The sequence below is a fragment of the Triturus cristatus genome, chromosome 3_2 (assembly GCF_964204655.1).
Source record: "Triturus cristatus chromosome 3_2, aTriCri1.1, whole genome shotgun sequence".
NCBI lineage: Eukaryota > Metazoa > Chordata > Amphibia > Caudata > Salamandridae > Triturus > Triturus cristatus.
This window is the reverse complement of record NC_140584.1, coordinates 504,969,828-504,990,946: the sequence shown is the minus strand read 5'-3', so window position 1 is coordinate 504,990,946 and position 21,119 is coordinate 504,969,828. Positions and strand designations below refer to the sequence as shown.

General features: G+C 43.0%; 1 protein-coding gene across 2 annotated transcripts in view; it reads left to right on the top strand.

Annotated features, from left to right (window-relative positions):
- Positions 1–21,119, top strand: part of GALNT18 (polypeptide N-acetylgalactosaminyltransferase 18) — a 1,553,208-nt gene that overhangs the window by 1,067,939 nt on the left and 464,150 nt on the right. The gene's annotated exons all lie outside the window — the stretch shown is intronic.

Here is a 21,119-nt window from a genome sequence, read left to right as displayed (position 1 = left end):
GTGCCCGCTGGAATATATACCTTAGCCCTATTAAAACAGCCTCATGGGCAGCAAGCTCTAGTCCCAGAGCAAAGACTGGATCAACCTCTTGCATCTCCAAGAATTATTACCAATCCATTGCCACCAACCCAAAGTCTCTGAGCTCCCACTTCAGTTTCCAACACTTATTCAAGTGTGAAACCTCAGACAGGTGGCATCAGTTGAGCCTCAAACACGACTACGCATTTTACTTCCTTCTCTTAGGTTATGGTTCAGGAGGAAATGCTTGGATATGTGTGGAGGTCCATAGTACACGTGTGCACCCTTTCAAGGACCGTGGTGAATATCTCTGCTCACTGGTCTCCCTTGCATACGAAGGTCCTAATCCATGCTTTCACCCACCCAATCACTCTTCTATGTAAATGTGACCACATCACTCCACCTGAACCTCAATTGACTACATCTCCCCCTTGCACCAAGTTTAAGTTACTCTGCAACACAACAAGGTTATCGATCTAAAACACAATGGATTACCAATCTCAAACTCTCCATATCGTGTTGCACTCGTGCTACATGCAGAACAACATGATGAGAAACAAGGTCCCAAGGAAGTAAAAACACGACGATGTGCCTCTCATCCAGTGTCCCTGAACATTTGAACAAGCTCCCCACTCTATCAACGACTGCCTCCTCACACCTAGCTTACAGGAAAGACCTTAAAACGCCACCTTTCCCCTAACAGATGCCCATATCAAAATAATCTCCCCTCCAGCTGACCATGGCTTTGTTGTAAGATGTTTCCATTCCTCTGCTAAACCAGATGCACTTTTGTAAATGTCAGTCAGCCACTTCTGTAACAGTCACACATTGGAACATACTAACTATGTAAAGAATTCCACTACCCTCAGGACTATGTCCACACTACATAACAAATGCCAAAAACATAATAAAGATACATTGTTAGCACACCTTACAAAAATGCTTCCTAAAAAGGGATTATATATACTGAATCATCACAAAACAAATTTAAACACTAAATATTATATTAGTAGCCAAATTATAGAAAGCAATTGCAAAAATAAGTGATTGAAAATGTTAGATTTTAAAAGAATCAAGAACATTCAATAAAGGGTAGGACTGGTACGTTTATTTAGACAAAAAACTGAAAAGTGTTGGGGATTATATGATGGATGGCATCAAATTGCATCAGAGAAATCTGAAATGGATTTGCCATGCAGGTAAAAATAGGTGTGCAAATAAAGGAGACTCATTTATCAAGATGAGTCCTGCATCAGACTGGATCATCGGTGTATTTATTAGACTGTTGAGAGCATCTGGAGTAAGATTGAAAATGAACTTCAGCCTTCTACCAAGCTGTGGGCACACAATTGCGAGATGACAGATCTTGCAACTCCACCATTAGTGAAAAGGCCTGTTTGGGATATTTTCTTCGTATGGGGCAGGACTGGAAAAATTAGTTTAAGCTTTTGATCTCTTTGAAGCCATGTCTTGTCTTTCCCAAATATGTCATTAAATGATATGATGACGTGGAGCACAATCAGTCTAATGGAGCCCTCTGTAAGGAAGGCAGTTTCTCTAGTCAGTCTGCAAATATGTCCTATTGCTCTACATCTAACTTATATGCAATTATAGTTGTCACAGAAGATCTCAGTAAGGAAGAAAACGTTATTTGTCCACGTAATGTGATAAGATTGGATGTGAAGTGCAGAAATGACTGTAATTGCCTCCCATGTAACCGAAGAGGAAAAGATTTAAAAACAAATGCCCAATTGTAATGTCATAGATTTAAACATAGCTGTCTGCATTGCCTGTAACAGATGTTTGGCTAGGAATGCTGTTACATTTAATGCATTTCCCAATTGCATCAGATACGTATTTGAGCTTTCAATTTATTATATTGTTTTTAACTTTATTTACCAATTGTATGTATTGTTCAACCCCTTTTGTGGTCATGAACACATTTTAAAAAAGTGGTTGACCATTTCAACATTAAAACTAGCTGAATAAACCTTCTCAGACCAAAGTGTTTGTTTTATTTTGCACATTACCGTTTTCTCTTAGATGAAAGGGGAAGATATTTGGAAACTTAAATAAAGACAGTCCTCATTTCAGCTTAATCCCAGGAAAATATCACCATGTTTTACATGGTACGATCACCATTAAATTAGCCACAGTTCCTAAAATGAGTGTTGTACCTCGAATATACGATTTAATCTGTTACTGCTTTTATAAATTAGCCTCTGTTATGACCCTGAAAATAAGGCATCCTCCCCAGTGCACCTCAATAGAGAGCTGATGATGCTCAATGTTTAAAATATGGTGGAGCTTCCTAATAAAATAAAATGCAGTCATTTCCCTTCATATAAAACATTTTTATATGAAAAAGCATGCTATCTACCAATTAATTTGTTAATTACATCAGGAGAGGTGGCCTAGCTGGGGAACTTGGGGACCCATGTTCGGATCCCACCCTGAAAGCTAGGCTGAACATCATGTGATTCTGCGCAAATCACTTAACCTCCCTGTGACTGACAATGTAATGTGTTAAATGTATTTGTGTAATCCTCACTTGATGTACATGATCTAGGATTATCTTCAGAGCCCTCCATGCAATGTTCTATTGATTCCTAAATAGGTGTGCACCATATAAAGATCATTGCATACATACAGCAAGCAAGTCATGAGTCTGGAAGAGGGCAGTGCCAGGTAATTATAGACTTGGGTGGACTCCTCCTTGGTCAATAACTGCCTTCGCACGACGCTGGATAATATTGCTTGAAAAGATGATATTCTTTACTTAGGCACTTGGTTCCTGATGGTAGCCCCTTGCTATTAAATCTTATCACCGTGAGCCATACACCCATCTACTTTTTTGCTGTTACCTTTCAGCAGACTTACCTTAAAATGCATATACTAGTGGTAAACACCTGCACTCCATTTGCCATGTGATTACTGTGGGGGAGACACATGTAATGAGACTCACTGACAGTAAAACGTCCATAGCCGGGTGATAGAAAAAAAGCCAAAATCATGGTGTACTAAATAGGTGGAAACCATTTTGCAAAAGCCCTTATTACAAATTAAGAGCTTAATTCATACCCCTGTGTATGCGAGTGTTTGCACAGGGTTCAGAATTATGAATTGTGTGGTAAGTATCACATCCTCAGAGTTTTCTCCTGAAAGATTCCGACAGGTCAAACCTGCTGAAATATATTGGGTGAAGGCCAGCAGGGCAGGCAAAACAATTATCAATGTTATGCCTCATTTGAAGTTGAAAACCCAGAGTAAGAAGTATATAGCACACATTGTAAATTCCTAACCCTGGGTTAATGGTATTTACCACAGGTGACAAATATCCCACACTATCCAACCCAACTTGTAATGAGTCACAAAAAGAAAAAGCCCAGGGCAAAACATATTTCATTGGAAACTTAAAAAATCTTTGCAGCATCACAGGATAATACTATGTTTTTTATGAGTGGAGTTCTCTGGTCCGACTGTGGAGTCTCTGCTCTTGTAAACTATTAAAATGTTGTTTTGTGAATACTTAAAAAGCGCAAATGTACACAAACGTACATGTAATCTTACCTTTGTGAATCAGGCCCCAAGAGTTTAGCTACAGTTCATATGACATAAATTATGCACTACATCTCCCATATAAAGTATTCAACTTTTGGAGCGCTTACTTTCTGGGCCAGGGAGACTGCATAGTCTGCTATAAGTAGGCAAGGATTATGAAACAGTACTAAGATCATTTGCCATATGGTTCTGGGAGCCGGATCACCAAATAATTTTGACTGGCATTTTAAGGTATTGCTTACTCCAAAGACCTTTCAGTTCTGCATTATGAAAACAGGATTCTGGAGCTGGTAATGTGTGGCAAGAACCTATGTACACAACAGTATTGTTACATTTTGTTGTGCAGGTCATATCTTCCTTTCTGTTTTGTGGTGCCGTCTTTTGTTTGCTGCAGTATTGCAATGTGATTTTGCTTTGTTGCACTGCAGTCTTTGACTTGCCTTCTGTTGTGCCATGTTATGTTAGTTTGTTTGTTATTCAGTTATATTTAGCTGTTTACTTTAGATACATGAACGAAAGCTGCTATATTGCAGGCCGAGAGCAGCATATGCCTTGAAAGTTCCTTTGGGAAGCAACCATTTACCACTTTCTAAGGTGGTAAAATAGCACTGCTGATGCTCTTCAACCACTGAAAGAACCAGTCAGCAAAAAACATATGGCTGCCGCCAATGCTCACTTTATGTAATGTGGCCCTACATGGAAGAAATCGTAAATCGTTCAAATAAGTTACTGGGTTTGCAAAGTAACACCATTTGGAAAAACTGCAAACTTCTATTTAGTTTACTACATTAGTAAATTAGGAAAAGTCTTATCATAGTTTATATTTTATGATAGTAATGGTAAACCAAAGACTGATTTAATTGACTGGAATTTGTTTCTTCTCAGTGCCATTCCTGTACGGGTCAGAAAAAATAATAATATTTATGAAGACAGCCATGTTGGTTGTAACCTAAGTTCACAGTAAGAGATGGAGTATTAGATTTCCCATTCTTCACCTTCTAGTATAAGATGTGCCTAATTTGCAAACAAATAAGTGCAATGGCTCTAGTAAGGAGGCCACCGCAGCATGCACCACCAGTTACAGTACCAATGCAAGTTCTAACCATCCCACTCCTACAACTGTGACAACTCAGACTATTCCAGGCCCCCAAAGCTGTAAGAACAGAAAGAACAGCAGGAATTAGTCATTTTTAATTCATATTGAATACCTAAACAACTACTGTTGTGTTTATCCCTATATTAAACAAAGAACACCATTATGTAGCAGACTGTCATAAGTGCTGTTTTGATAAGTGCTGCTCAAATTAAGCACTGAGTATGACCATACAAGATATGGTTTTACAAAAGTTTTGTTGTGTGGTGGAGCAGTATTATGGAAAGATGCAGTAATGAGACCATCTGGGAACTTCACACAGGAACCAACATCTACAAAGTGACTCTTCACATGTACACATTTTAACTCAAAACTGTAAAGAAAGCTAACCTGTTTCCTACGTATATTCGTTTTAAGCGGGACTACACAATGGTACATTAGTGGTGCACCAAGGGAGAAGAACACTGTGTGTTTTTTTGGTTACACTTTTTCCAGCACAATGCGTATTTGCCTATTTTTCCTATTCAATGCTTGTTTCATGTGCAAAATGTAAGGACACGCCACTGCTTGGAGTTCTGATTCTTTATTGTTTACGAGGAAACCATGGCGCAATCCTATCATTCAGAAAGAGTATCAGGTACAATATGTACCCAAATTGAAGAGACATAGGCCCTGTTTCAAGTTGCATGGAATGGGGTGGGGTATTTGCCACGCTAGGAAATATTATTCAACCTCATGCCTCATTAATCCACCACCAGAAACCACCTGCCACTTTATCTTACTCCTGCAGGTTACTCCTTTCTCCCTTTCTCACAGGTTTTCTCTCTTTCTCTGCCTCCTTCTTTCTTGAGCCAATTAAGAACTGCAACCATGCAGAACTGGTGTTTAACCCCTTCGCTGCTGCGGACATTCCGCTGCAGCGCTGGGGGGGGCAGGGGGGCAGCGCGGTGGGCCTGTGCTCATGACGGAGCCGCTCCGTCATGAGCCACAGTTGAGCTGTGCTCATGACGGAACGGTTCCGTCATGACTCCGCCCATTTGCGTTGTCGCCCCGCACAGGCGGGGAAACAGCGCCGCGCAGGCGGAGCGGCCGCCGACAGGATTGTCATGACGGAACCGTTCCGTCATGAGCACACGCCAACCGTGGCTCATGACGGAACGGTTCCGTCATGAGCAGGGAAGGGGTTAATGCACCAAGACTCCAGTAATGATTGCTCATAAAATTCCGACTCGAATGCAAACCAGTGTTTGCACAGGTGCTGAAATTATGAGAAAACCTGACAGTCGAATTTCGCAGCCAATAATTTGCAGTAGATCAAACCTGCTAAAATTTACTGGATGAAGTAAATAAGGAGGCATGCAGATTTTGGCGAAGCTAGCACCAATATCAACACTATGCACAATTTTGAGGGCAAAAGTAATAATTTCTGTTATTTATCACATCTGATAAATAACGAAGACCAGGGTATTGTTATTCATCTGAAGCTACATATAATGACAATACCTGGGCAAAATTTCAATTCCGCAAGCAGGATTGAAGAATTTTGGCAACTCTGCATTACTCTTGTAATGCAGAGTTCCCGTCAAATCTCACCAGCCACCGTATGGAGGAATTTCTTTCCTGTTCGAGCACCACAATGACACAGGAACAACGTGAGGCTTCAGGATGCAAGCTGAAGAGTGCAAGTTAGATTTGCCATCTCCTACTGCGATTTCAGGCCGCTAGGAGGGCTTCTGGTGAGATTTTATGAACGCAGTCGGTCGCGAGCAGTCGAGATCAGGGGGCTGTTTCCTGGGTAGATTTTCTACTCGAGCAGCAGCAAAATTAACTCGAAACATTTCATGATGCCATTTGTACGAATTTGTCATCCTGGAACGCACTACTATTGATAAAATCAGAGTGCGAGAAGCGCAACATGTATTTTCTGCCAATTGGCGGAACTCTGGGGAATCTTGCAGAGTTTTTATGCAACTCTGTGTGATTCCGTGGAGTGAAATTCCCTAAAGTCCACCCAGGCCTAATAATGATGCAAATATGAAATAAAAATTTGAAGCCCAAATTTGCAAGTTTTGTCTTTTTTCATAGCCTTTCCCCTTAACAAATTACGGCCAGCTTGATCTGTCCAAATCACTCATGGGAAAATTGTAAGAGTGTGTTTATTTTCACACAACTCCTAATTTGGATCCCTGAACAAACCATGGGGTTCGGAATTTAGCCCTTAACTTGCAACCAGAGTCAAAAGGTATTTCTTTGCAAGATCTTTCTCCCGTCATCCTCACTTTTATGAGATTTTTAAAGAAAAAAAACATTTACGAGCTTTTGACGTTTATGTTGTTTGCAAAGCTAAAAAACACATGATTTGGATGTAAATGTTCTACAATATTGAACTTTCCTATTTATTACTATTTTATTGCTGCTCTCTTTGATCAAACTCAAATAACGTCATTGAAATATTCATAAGTCGTTTCCTTTACAATGTAATTTCACTTCTCAAGTTGCAACTTTGAGTATGTAGATTTAGTTCTTTCTAAATAAAGGGGCGTGCCCCCTAGCACCCTTGCAATTGCATTAGCAATTTGCGATTACCTATTTGGTAATCGCAAATTGGAAATGCTTTCCCATTCATTCCTATGGGCAATTTGTGATTCACTATTAGGGAATGTGTAGCAATAGTTATTATTTTTGAGAAACCTACATGCATAAGGAATTGCGAATCCTTAATAGCCATTCCTTAAAAATTACTATTAAGGAATCCAATTCCTTATCTTGATGCATGTGCCCCTATGTTCCTTTTTCCTTCTTGAATACAGTGCCCAATAGTGCATTGTTCCTGTGATGCTGGAGTGAAAGGTGTGTTGCCTTTTCTTATGTCCTGGGACATACAGAGGTCATGGCACAGTATCTTGTATGGGTACTGCTATTTTCTAGAGGTGGGCAGTAAACTCCTCTCTGTCGGTGGAGTTTGCAGAGTTTTGCCCTCTCTGCTTAGAGTACGGGGTTCGGCAAAAACTTCACGAACTGCCGTGTGATGAAATTTTCGTGTGCACAGCTCACCAACGTTAAGTTGACGAGCGCAAGCAAACAAAAAAAACAAACGCTAATCTGCCCCTCGGTGAGATTTCACAAAGCGCCAGTTGTAACAGGTCACTACTGCTCGAGTTGAAAAAGTTGCCACTTGCGTTGTGAAAGTTGCTGTTCAAGTAGAAAATCTACTTGAGCATCAGAAAGAAGTAGCACCCTCTTTTACAGTGTGGGACAAGCTCCAAGCTCTAAAAATCAGCACGACTGACCAGAATTCCGCTGCTCGCAGAACTCAGAAGAATCTTGCTGAGATTTTAGGTAACACTGCAGAATTCAGCAAAGTAAAATTCAGTGAGTTCTGCCCATCCCTACTCTTTTCCACTGGTGTCTAAGGGATACCAATGCTAATGTACTACAGTCAGAGAACCAAAAGTCTGATGCATATATTGGCTGAGTATTATCCATCGGCACGGCCCAGTACTTTACAACCGCCATGCTGAAGGTGTCTCTGCCTGCCATATTTATATATGGCCATCTGGCCAGTAGGCATAGCTAGCATTTCCGGGACCGCTGTCAAGGTGGTTCTTGGAATTGAATTGAAAGTTTTATGGATGGCTTTGTCAACATGACGAAGCCGTCCATCAAACTTTCAGGTTTTTTTTTCAAAAAGAAAACCACAAAGTGGATTTGAAATAGAAAAAACAAAGCCACCCTTGCCATGGGAGTTATTTTACATGGTGATGGGGGTATTTTGCAGTTTTTACTGCCCCTTACCGCCAGGGTTTTCCTAGAGGTGAGGGGCAATGAAATCTGACCTGTATGTCCACCATTCTAAATTAGGTGATGGACATATGGGCCAACCTTCTATGGCCCTTACTCACAGGCTGTTATAGTCATGTAACAGAGGTCGCTCTGTTGTTACACCAAAGGTCCACCCATACATAACACTGGCTGGCGGACCATTATGTTGGCAGAAAGGGTACATTGTGGCCATTGCAACAGACTATCCATTGGGACACCTGATTCTCTGTACGTATCATGGGAGAGTAGTAAAACTTGCATGAGGTATGCACACAAGACAAAAATGAACCACAACATTCACTTAGTAGTAGTAAATCACAGATATGCAAAACCACGCCTGCACACACAAACACACACACACTTCTGTGAAAGATGAATGGGCCTTTAACTGAGTAAAGCCAGTACGCATTCTCATAACAGGGTAAAGGAAAAAAAGGTCAGCACTGTGGACCACTGGGTTGATAACTTCTTCCACAAAGGTTAGCCTCCACATTGCCTGGGTTGAGAGGCAAAACATGGAGGACCTGTGTGGCAGTCCATGGAAAAGAATGGTGATGACACTATTATCTCAACCTGTGGAGTTGTTTCTACCATTATTGGACTACCTAGAGAGATGCACTGAGCAACAAAACAATGTTCTCTCTGTGTTACCTGCATTAGGGGTCTGAAATCTTAACAAATCTTTACAAAACTGAGGAAAATGATTACTTAATGTTGCCAAATAAGGTATGCTTCTTGATGCCCTGTGCTAAACTAAGAGTGTATGAAGTTGTAATGATGTTTTTGCTATCTTCACAAAGACCGTTGGAAAGCTTTGCAACCTGGCTATCGTTGCAAAGTTTCTTGCTTTAACACTTCTACATGAAAATCATGACTTTTGCAATAATTTATGTTGGTCATATACTTAATGTACAATAGCAAAATATACACACACCGAACATACTTGCAGAATACAGTTGGGGCTCATTATTCTTTCTGCACATATGACCATTTCAAAGCTAATTGTGCAGTGTGGGGGTACTTGACCACCTGATTTGTGCCAGGAAAGTCCTTGTATAAATCGTGTGATGAAACACCAAACATTTTTAACTGCTCACCATGGAAATGAGGAGAGCATGCATCATTACTATGTTGTCTTCCCTTTCAAGGTCTGGATTACAAATAATGGTGCAGTAACTGTGCAACCAGTAAATACCATTTCCTGGTGTATTGATGTTTAAAAGGGGGAATGCTTAAAAGGGTACACAATTAGCACCCAGAGTGCACCCAGTAAATGCCATTACCTGGTACGTTGATGCTTAAAATGGGGCATTCTTACAACAATTAGCACCCAGAGTTTTGCTGGGTTGGGAATGAGGGCTTTAGGTTCTCAATACGGATAGTGTTTAAGATATTTGAACATGCATCTCTATACATTTGGCTTGCACTAATCTGTCCAAATGTTGAAAATATTGTGCACAGCAGATGTTGCCCATATTTACCAAATGCAAGAAAATGGAATGTGTTAAATAGTACGTCCAAAAACTATTATATACAATATTGTTCACATGTGTCAAGTAAAATGTAGTTACAAGTTAGGTTGAAAATTACACCTAAGCATGAGCAGGTAGTAAATTATGCAAACTTATTATTTTGTCAAAGGGCTTTATAATTGTCTTAAAACAGAAACATTACCAGTTTACAAACACACAGATGCTGTACAGTGAGCTGCACTGAGCTGCACACGTAGGGCCCGATTATGAGTCTGGTGGTGCTGCACTGGATCTGCCCCGCCACCACACCACCAAACCTGTGGTGACGCCTCCTGCAGATTATGAGGCTTTTTTGGCATTCCCACGGCAGTGCCTGTAAAAACAGGCAGCGCAATGGGAAGGGCAAAAACAGTTTCTGCACGGCATCGATTGAAAAGTCCATGCTGTGCAGGAACTGGGGTGCATGCACCCAGGGGTGGCACATGCGTGCCCCCCCTGTGTGCATCCACATGTGAAGGAGGCACAGGGCCAGGGCCCCCTTTGTTCCCTCTCTGCCAGGGTTTACATAGACCACCACCTCCGTGCATCCATGAGTCTGGTGGTCCTCGGATCGCCAGACTCGTAATTGAGCCCTAAGGGGTAATAAATGACAGACCAATTAAAAAAATGTATTCACCACAGTGTACCCTTGTGACTTGAATAACAACCACCTTCCTCATATGTTCCGAACCCTCTGATGAAGAGGTATAAATACACTGAAATTAAATAATGAATACTGCATCTCTGTAGTATGCATTGAGTCATTTTCATGTATATTAAAAAATAACAAACAATTTGATATGCACTCAGAACAATAAGGCTAAGTTCATCCAGAAGACACCTGTGACTACAAGAATGATGTCTATCCTCTAAATTCCTCTGTGCTTTTTGTAATGTGTTGCCTCTCAAGATGAAAAGGTAGAAGGGATTGATGGACCAGATAGAGCGGTACTTTCTTGTGTACTATATTGTTCTATTTATTTTCTCTCTACCAGCAAGCCCAGGGTCTTAAGCACAGAGGTTGTTGATGAATGACCTTCCACCATCTTGCAACTCTGTATTGATGCAGTTATGTAGTTTAGAGTGTTGATGTTAGATCAAATCGGGTGTTACTGTCTACGATCTGTCTGTTGCAAGTGCAAGAGCTGTGCCTTAAGGGTGTCCTTTATTTCTGGAACTGCAAATTGTGAGTCTGCTTGTTTTTTATAGTACTCAACCAATGTTGCCTGTCTGCTCAAGATTTAGAAAGTGATTGACTAAATTCATCAGTCATTAACTCTCTTAGCTGATGTTGATGGTGCTACCTTATCTGAGGTGTAAACTGCATCTGTTTCAACTATCTGATCAGTGGACCTCCAGTTCTCCTGGGTATACTGCCTTTCCTCCTTTTTTTACTATGTTCAAAGCATTTGTCTGTAGAGTAATGATGTCTATCATCTGGATTAAAGCCTTAGCCTGAGTTGAATGGGATATCACATTTTGACTGCCAGTGGAGGTAATGAAAGTCAAATCAGAGTTCACAGTGGTTGTGTTTCTGGTGATCATGGCCATGGATGTAGTACGTTTGGATGATGTTGACACTACATCGGCCTGTGTGGATGTTGGCAATGCTTCCAAAGTGGCTGTGATCAAGGACGTGGATATGCTGCAGTGATGTTAGCTGCAATGATGTCTCCTTTCACTGAAGGCCACATTCTTAAGTGAAATACCATTATTTTTCTTCCACTACAGAGTTGACATGCACTCTTATTTGATGTGCCGAGAGTCTTTTCGGGTGGTATTTTGGGTGTACTCTTCTCTGATTTGCTGGGTGTCTTTTTGGGTGCAAGGGTGGTAGTACTCTTACCTGGTGTGTTAGCATCTGGTGAGGGCCCAGCTATAGATTATTCAACTACATTTGCTTCTTCATGGGAGGCATTCTTTTGTAAAATAAGATGAATATATGTAAGAGTTCATATCATTTGCATGCACTTAATCAAAACACTGTGTAGTAATCACAGCTAAGGTTACAGTCCATGAAGGATACTTCCATGGAAAAACCTGCATTGCAATGATAAATGAGCAATAACTTATCTACACACACACACACGCACGCACACATGCGCACACACACACACACACACACACACAGATATATGTTTGTGATATTGAGTCAGCTATGGTGGTTTACTGAAACACATTTTAGCCACGCCCCACATATGGCCAAGATTACCCTGCTCCCTATGAACATTTATTTCTGACATGTCATAATAGTATGTACGTCCCACAATCTTTCAAAATGCTCCCTCTTTGCACAGAACCCCCATTGTGTTGGAAGATATGTTTGTTTGCACTGTTGGTGGTACTACCATACCAGATATGACAAAAACTCTGTTGGTTTATCTGTCATATATACTATGTGCACCATATCAATACATGGATCATAACATTCTCTCGATATAACCCCCAAATAAAAATTACTGACTTTGACTGCTTGTTGTTTGACAACATTTCTATTATTAACAATTGCTGTTTACCTGCACTGATGCTTCCGGAGAACTATATCCACATAATATGCATTGACAGAGCTTTTCCCCAATCACAAAATGTTTCAAAGTGCTAATCAGGTAAGGCCAGTGGACTCTATCAAATGCCTTTTCTGCATCAATTATGAAGAGTAGGGCCTAACTCTTAGATCTGCATATCTTATTTATTAGGAGGAGCATGCACTTAGTGTTATCTCCATAGTGTCTGTGTGGATTTAATCTTGCATGGTCTGGGTCCATGAGATAGGCATATAAGAATTTAGTCTGGCAGCCAAAATGCTAGTGAAAAACCTGGCATCAACGTTAATTAATGAGATGGGTCAGTACAAAGCTGTGTGCTTTTCCCTAGTTTGGGGTTGATTGATATGGAGGCCACCAGCACAGATCAAGTGAGTGTCCCACTGCCAGCAAAAGAGTTAAAAAGTGTAGTAAGGATTGGGTCTGATCTCTGACAAAACGTTTTATAATAAACTAGTGGGAAACCATCAGGTCCTAAGGCTTTGTGTGGCTCGAGCCTGCCAAATGGCAGATATTACTTACTCTACTCTCTTAGGTTTCTCAAGGGTCTCACCTTGTTTCAGGTTTACTTATATATGTGTGTTTCCTTGAGATAAGGGGTGATTCAATTGTGCTTTTGAAATGAGTAAATCTATGCCGGGTCCGAGTGGGCACGCGTATAGCCAGAACAGGAGTAGGGAACAATTGTTGATGGATCATATGCGCTAATAGCACACCAGCTTTGTCCTCTTCGGTGTACAACCAATTTTCAGGCGTTACAACAGTTTTGCATAATGGATGCAACAGCCACTTAATTCCTCTATCTTGGAAATATCATGTACAGCCTCATCCTTAACCAGTCCCAACTGTGTTTTAGTGAAGTATGGTCTCTCAGGATCAAGTGGCATGCCCTGGTAATTATGGATAAAGACACACCCCGCATGACCACCTTGAATGCTTCCCATTGAGTCATGTGAGATGAAGCAGTGTTTACGTTTTCCACAAAATAATTAGTGATGGTAGTACTCAGAGTGTCTTTAAACACCACATCCTCTAGAGCAAGGGCTGTAACCATCAGGTAGGGACTGGGGTAGGAATGCAGGTCCAGAACATTATGACCTTCAGAGGGTAGTGGTCAGATAGGGTTTTGCCTAGATATGTGGAGTCAGTGACGCTCAGGAGCATATGCGGGGAGAAGAAAAGGTGGAAGTATAATTTGTGTGGGGAGAATAAAAAGAATATTCACGGATGCCTGTGTTCAGTGTTGTCCACGTGTCTGATAGCGGCCAGCCTTATGCCCAATCTCGGAGTGTCTTTGTCTGCCGAACTGGGGGAACTGGGTAAGGGGTGTTGGGAGTGGTCCAACTGCATTAAAGTCAGCCAATACAGAGGAGAGCTGAGAGAGGAAAACATCTTGGTCTGAGGTTGGGGCATAGATACTACCCCGTGTCAGAGGTCGACTGTCTAGGGTCCCATGTACAAACGAATAACGACCATTAGTATATATTCGGGTATCCACTGCACAAATGGTGTTCCAGCTCATATCCAGGCCGCTGTGCCCCTTGCATAGGCTGTCAATGCAGTGGTGAACGGCTGCCCTCTCCATTTGTAATTTATGAGACTCAGGTAGGGAGAGGTGAGTCTCTTGTAGGTAAACTATGTGGGTCTTACGTCAGTTAATTTAGGAATGTAGACAATGGCACTTGTGGGCAGACCCCATTGCCTTTACGTTCCACGTCAATATGGTAAAGGTATTTGTAATCATTGACATTCAGAAATCGGTTGAAACAGTGATGGAATCAGAAAAAGCCCCCCTCATTCCCCGCCACCCCAGACATCATGCAATCCTACAGTTCATGACAGTTGTAAAACAACCACGAACAATTCCCAACATTAGGTCAATGGAGGAACGTTAATTTGACCAATAAAACCGACATTCGTCAGCGAACCATAAACGGGAGCTACCCCACTGAGGGGCGGCCAAGGAAACCAACAGAGTGAGAGAGATCATAGCTGACAGTAAAGCAAGCAAGCTTAGTCTACACAGAAGCGTCATTGGAAGGAAATCGAAAAAGAAAGAAGAACCACATCAGAATGTAAAACAAACATCAGATAAATACATGTGTCAGGTGGAGGTCGAGAAGGGTGTGGGTCTATGTCTGTGTCCTCCCCACAGTTCAAGTCACGAGTCTTGCACCCATTGACATTATCGGATGTTTGCAGTGTCACAGTGGGGAAGAGTCATACCCGCATTGGAGTAGAGATATGGCTGTGCCAGATGAGTTGATCAGGGAATGCGGAGGGAGCCCCTGTCTGGCCGAAGTCACAGTCTCTGTCACTGCAAGGCGCTCTTGCAATGCATGTTGGGGAGAGGGAGCAGCCCTTGAAGACATCTGATACATGGCATCCATCTGGCAACATTGCTGGTTTTGCCGCGCTAGACCTTTCAATGAATCCTGGGATGGGGTGACGTGTGTTTGTGTTTTGAGCCAGTCCCAAACTGATTCTGGGGTGTCGAAGAATAAGGTGCACTTATTGTGGACCACTCTCAGGTGGGCCGTAAACATAAGGGCATAGGAGAGGCCCTCCGTCATGAACTGCCTCTTTTCAGAGAGAAAAGAGGATCACTTATGTTGCACAGCCAGCATACTTGTGGAAGAGGGACATCACTACATTGTTGACTTGTATCAGAGCAATTTCTCTGGCTTTTTGGAGCACTGTGTCTCAGACCCGGAAATTCAGGATAGGGACCACAATGGGCCAGGAAAGCACCCCTGGGAGTGGCATTTGGGTGGGCACCTATGTGCCCTCTTCCCCGTAAAGGCGTCTGACAGTCCCTGTGGGGCCACTACAGTTTTCAGCCAGGTTTTGATAAACAGCATGGCATTAGGCCCCTCCGCACCCTCTGGCATTCCTATGATGTGTGCATTGCTCCATCTCGCTCTACCTTCTGCATCTTCAGCCTGATCATGCAGAAGGAGTATTTTTGGAACATAAGTCCTCCAAGTTAGTAGCAAGAGCCTTTTGATGAGGGACCAGGTTCGCAAACTCAGTTTCGGTGGCCCTGACCCTGTCAGTCAGCTTGCGATGATCCTCGCAGAGCAGGCCCATATCCGAAGCCATGGAACCTATGTGTTGTTCTATGACCATTCTAGAGCCTCACATTTCTAGTAAAATTATATCAAGAGTGTCTGCTGCCATGCAGGGCATGATGGGCGGGCTATAGTCCTCTCCTGTGAGAGGAGGTGAGCCCTCAGTGTGGGAGGGTCCCGGCTGTGAATGGCTATTGCTGGGTGCAACAACTGACCTTGCTTCTCTGGTCCGGCCCATGGTGAGGGCAGCGGACTTGCATATGTGACCTGGATGAACCCAGCTGATTCTCAAAGTCCCACTCTCTAGACCATAGCCCTTGGGCCCCGCCAGAACCAGTCGACTAGGGCCTCCCACTCCAGAGGGCAGCAGGGAGTACAGTGGAGCCCAGACGAACTCCGTATCACGTCTCACTGGCAGGAGCAATCGGAAGATCACATGCCAGCAGACCAGAGCCATATGGTTTCCAACTGTCCAGCAGGCTCAAGGGACCGGCAGGAGGGACAGTGCCAGTGGTTAGAGCCAGTAGCAGGGTGCAGAGTTCACACATCGATCCCACAGTGGCCACTAGACAAGTACACACTATAGATTCTGCCGTGCCCACTTGGTCAGCCCCAGCATGCTCCGCAGGTATCACTGCAACTCCTCAGCAGTCACCCTGATCATGTCCCCCTCACTTCCTAGGGAAGCAGCACCCTTTGGGGGGAAGGAACAGAGCAACCTGCAGACAGGGGACTTCAAAGCCACCCTCTCAGACTAACTTCAATGGCTTTATGGTGGCGTAGAGCAGGATTATCTGGGCCAAGAGTGCCACCAAACAGTAACATGCAGTTAAGGGCGGGCTCCCCGGCTGTCGTGCAGATGCAGTGGGCCCAGTATGGAGCACTCAGGCAATTGAAGCCTTTAGCAATAAGTAGGACCCCAGGGCAGAGGTTGTCGGGGCTCTCGACACCCATCTGGACTGGGAGTCACATTTCACAGCAGGTTGTATGGAAGGCCAGATGCTTAGCGTCATCCTTCCCTCAAAGCAGGGGTCCAAGTGTGGGCCACCTCGCCCTCCTTAGTCAATCTCCCCTCTGATTGTTGCAGCCATGCGGGCGGCAGGGGCCCACGAGTGTGTGTACGGCTCCAATCAGGCGCATGGGGGAGGTAGGAGGCGGACTGCCCCAGGGCGCCCCCTGGCAGTCCCACACCCAGCTCATCTCCCAGGCAGGATCACTGCCCCCCCTCCAAGAGGAGGTGCTGCACACCCGAATGATTCTGTGTCTCCCCCAGAGGCCAGAGATGCTGCCGCCGGATGGTGTATGGTAGGACTGGGGGGAAGGCTCACCACAGTCCACAGCACCAACCAAGTCCCTGACCCAGAAGGCAGCAGAGAGGATGATGCTCTCAGGCCGTCCGATCCGAAGACAGAGCTGGAACAGAACTGTCGTCGGTTGCAGAAGGCTCCAGAGCAAACATTCGACGAGAGGAAGTAAGTCACATCAATCCCCAGAAGCATTTGGGTGGTTATGTTGGGGATGGCAACAGACATTTGGTGATTCCCGGTTGCCTCTCGGGAGCTACGCCGAGTCCTGTCCGCCATCTTAGATGGTTGTCCACTCCCCCCATTTATTTTTGTAGATATTATTTTAAAGCTAATAAAATTGTTTAAATGTTAATTTACATGTTATGTATAGATTTTTAAAACATAGTACTGTTTAAAAGAAATTGTATTTTAAATTATAATAATGTTAATTAAAATTACCCACATATACTTAGTATTATAAAGTCAGTTTTTTTGGACCACAATATTTTAGTAGTCAATTATTTTTGTATTTTGCATTACATGTACAAAAAGTGGACTTTTTGGGTCGATTATCTAAACACCTTTATTTTTAGACCATAACATTTTTGTGGTTGTATATTTTGTCATGCAGCATTTCATTCATCACTTGGGTACCTCTAACATCCACTGATAATTCCCAATCCTGCGTTTTCCACCCTAAACAAATACAGCACTTGCCAACAGGAATGCTAATTGCCCCATTCTCCTTCTGCTTCACTCCCCCTCATCCCCCACCAAGCCACAAATGGCGACCATCAACTCTATACCAAACCAAACCATATTGCACCAACACACAATTCGTTGCAGCTCAGTGTTGGACAAACTTTACATAGAACAATTTTACAAATACCAGCTAACATTACAAAATTATCAGTAGAGCTTTAGAATGTTGAGAGCTCCATCGAAGACAATAATGTGGCTCATGGTTTATAATTTCTGACCTGTGGCACTGACCTATAATTCAGGTTCAGGGCCTTTAACAACTGGTATAGCCCTCAGGATTCTGCTATAATGCTATATTACATGGGCACAATGACTTTATACTTTCTCTCAAACATGGCCACGCTCCGGATTCCTCACAAAAGACTATGTCCTCTAAACTGCGTGTTATAACGAAGGGCAAGTGAATTACTAGCGAACAAACTGCTGTATAATTGGTACTCTATATTAGGTTGCATGGATTATGGAAGACGTGTGACAGTAGATAGTTAAAAACAGTATCTGTAGCAAAAATCCCACACATCAAGTTGCCTCTGGTACCCTGTCCTCCAATCTCTGAATAGTCTCGTGAAATTCGACCCCTGCAATTGACCCTGGTGCGTAGCTGAAGCAACCTGTGTCATCATTACCTGAACTCTGGACATCATCCTGGACCCTGGCCTCTGTCTTGTGCCTGTTTCTCCTTCCCTGCCCCTGCCTGGAGAGGGGTTGCAGCAGCTGGCCCAAGCGTCCTCTGAATATCCTTGCACAGGATATCTAGCCCACTTCAATAGGAAATCCAGTGTGGACAATGCAGCCACATTGATGACTTCAACCCAAATTCCCTACCCCAATGAACTACCTCAACTTTTCAATGTATGTACACTGTCACCACATGACTTGTTACTTCATATGCACGTGTAGTTTTATAACTATGCCGATGACATCCAATCCTATTAGACAAGCAAGGTTTCATTGCACAGAGCTGGCTTCAGAAACCACAACTGGACGGATTTAAGTTGGCTTTAGGTAGCATATGTTCATAGTGTAAGTGGACGACGAAAACAACAGCCCCATACCAGAACTCCTGTTCCCAGTAAATGAATGGGTTCGCGAAATGACAGGGCTCGTATGGGATTCTGAGCACTCATTTCAAGCCCTTTCAAATGTGTGGTCACATGTATGTCGAACAAAATGCTTAACCCGCAGTCATCTGTCGTTGACCATGTATAAAACAAGAACATAAGACAGGAAACTGTCCCTCTTTGTTTGAAGACGAGCAGTTTTCAAAACACATTTCTAAGCACGTTGGTGTTGGGTACATTTCCTCTACTTGGCGCGTAATACAGATTTTATCTTAGCCATTGAGTGGAGGAGTACAAAAAAGTAGGTCTTTAGTTTTTTACAGCTGTAATTCCATTTTACGTTACCTTTGAGTACTGCTGAATCGCTTGATTCAGGCGCAATGTAAGTTGAATTCCTTGTTATCCTACCTACATCTGAGGAGCAGGCATGTGGGTCAAGCGTCATACGTGAATCATGTGAAAGTATATGCCACTTGGGTGCTATGGGATGGTATCCCAGCTGCCTATTCTAAACACAGTCATGGGTTGCAGTTAATAGGGCCCTATCTCATACCAACATTATACATTCCAAGGAAGCAAGACAGTGTTCATTATTTTTGTGTCATGGCTGTCATGACAGTGCCTTTAGAAGGCAACTTCAGCATAATACTGAATGTGACATCAATTTCTAAGTCTGCGGTGCAAGCAATTCTCATCTCAAAGCTCTTTCTGCTGGTGCATAACCCCGTCTCAGAGGCGCATTGCCTGTTGTCTGTAAACTCCCAAAAGGAAGCTCATATTGGGTGTAGTTATGACAGCCGAGGTACACAGGATGCGTGACTGCTCGGTGGTGTGCCAAGGGTGTCATGTGCCCTTATGTAAGGAAGGAAAATGGGCTACTGACTGCCCGGTTAGTTAGTATAAACTGTTTTAAATGGATGCAGTGACCCCCCTAAATGGTTACCCTTTATAGGGGCCCGAACTCTTTTAATCCCCCCAAAATAGCTTTTGGACAGCCCATTAGTGTTGTTACAACAGTATGAGACGGGTGCACAACACTAATTAGTTGTATGTCATTGAAGAGTGTGTGAGAGGAGCATCTGTGAGCGTGAAGAATTGTGGCTGAGTGCTTTTTGAGGAATGAGTGCTCGGAACGGCAGTACTTAAAAACAACCTTTGAAATGGACTCCTAGTGGGTCCTTTCTTACAAACCATTGACCTTACAAGCAAAGATAATGATTTCTTTCTCCTCAAATGATACAGGAACTTTTAAGGTGATCCTCGTCAGTGATTCATTCGAGGGGTGTTGCCTGGTCAATAATGTTAGGAGGGGTGGGAGTCTGGGATTTACCAACAGACAACGAGGTGTACCCAATTAAAAAGGATAGTGCTGGCAGTGCTTAATTTGTAAAATATTAAGTGCCAGGGCTCTGACCAGGAGGCCACTCCAGCTTGCACCACCCATTGCCCTGTCTTCGCTGCCAAAACAACTACTAACCATCTCTCTTGCTTGTAAATGCGACTGTTCAGATTATTCTAGGTCCCCAAAGCTAAAGGAATGGCTGGGGAGGCAGGTATTGGTAATTTTTTATGTATATTGTTTCCTAAACAACTGTTAGACTGCTCAACTCTAAATTACATCAGCAACGCCACCTTGTGGCAGACTCCCCTAAGTGTGGTGGTGACAATTAGGTGCCGGTGCCGAGCACCGGAAACCAATTAAGTGCAGGTGCTCAGCACCGGAAAGCTCCGGCTCAAATTAAGCACTGAATGCGGGCTAGTGTCACAGGCGGTGGTAATGGACAGAGTTATGGTTGTTAGTTTTCAGCTATTTGGAAAAGTATGACCACCCAGTGTATAGGGTCTCTGTGAGATAATCTGCACTATATTGTCCACTCCAGTCCAGTTCCTCCTCAAAGCAATGTAGTGCATAGAGGCGCAGTAGAGCAGGAACGCATCAGACCAAACTTAACATCAGTGGACCAGGTTTAGGATGGACGGCGAGAACATGGATTTTAGAGCCCATCTGAACACCTTTAACACACTGATAGTCACTGTGAGAAATTCACACTGCCTTCAGATGTATCTCCATACCTCTCACTCATGTCCTGTCATGAACACTCACCCACAACTCATCCAGATGCCTAAAAGAAACTCTATTCACATAAAAGAGCCATATGTTTCATTAAAAAAACTACAGAAGTACAACATATGGAAAAAAACAAATACTCTTAGGGAATGCAAGATGAAGTTCAAATGTAATATATTCAGGGATTGCATTGCTGTTATGGATTGCTTCAAGACTTTCTACATTTGTTGACGGGAATTTTAACATTGTTTTCACCTGTAATGGACCTTAATTTAGTACCTGATAGGGACCAATTTTAAAGGCTTTAGGGGCATATTATCAAG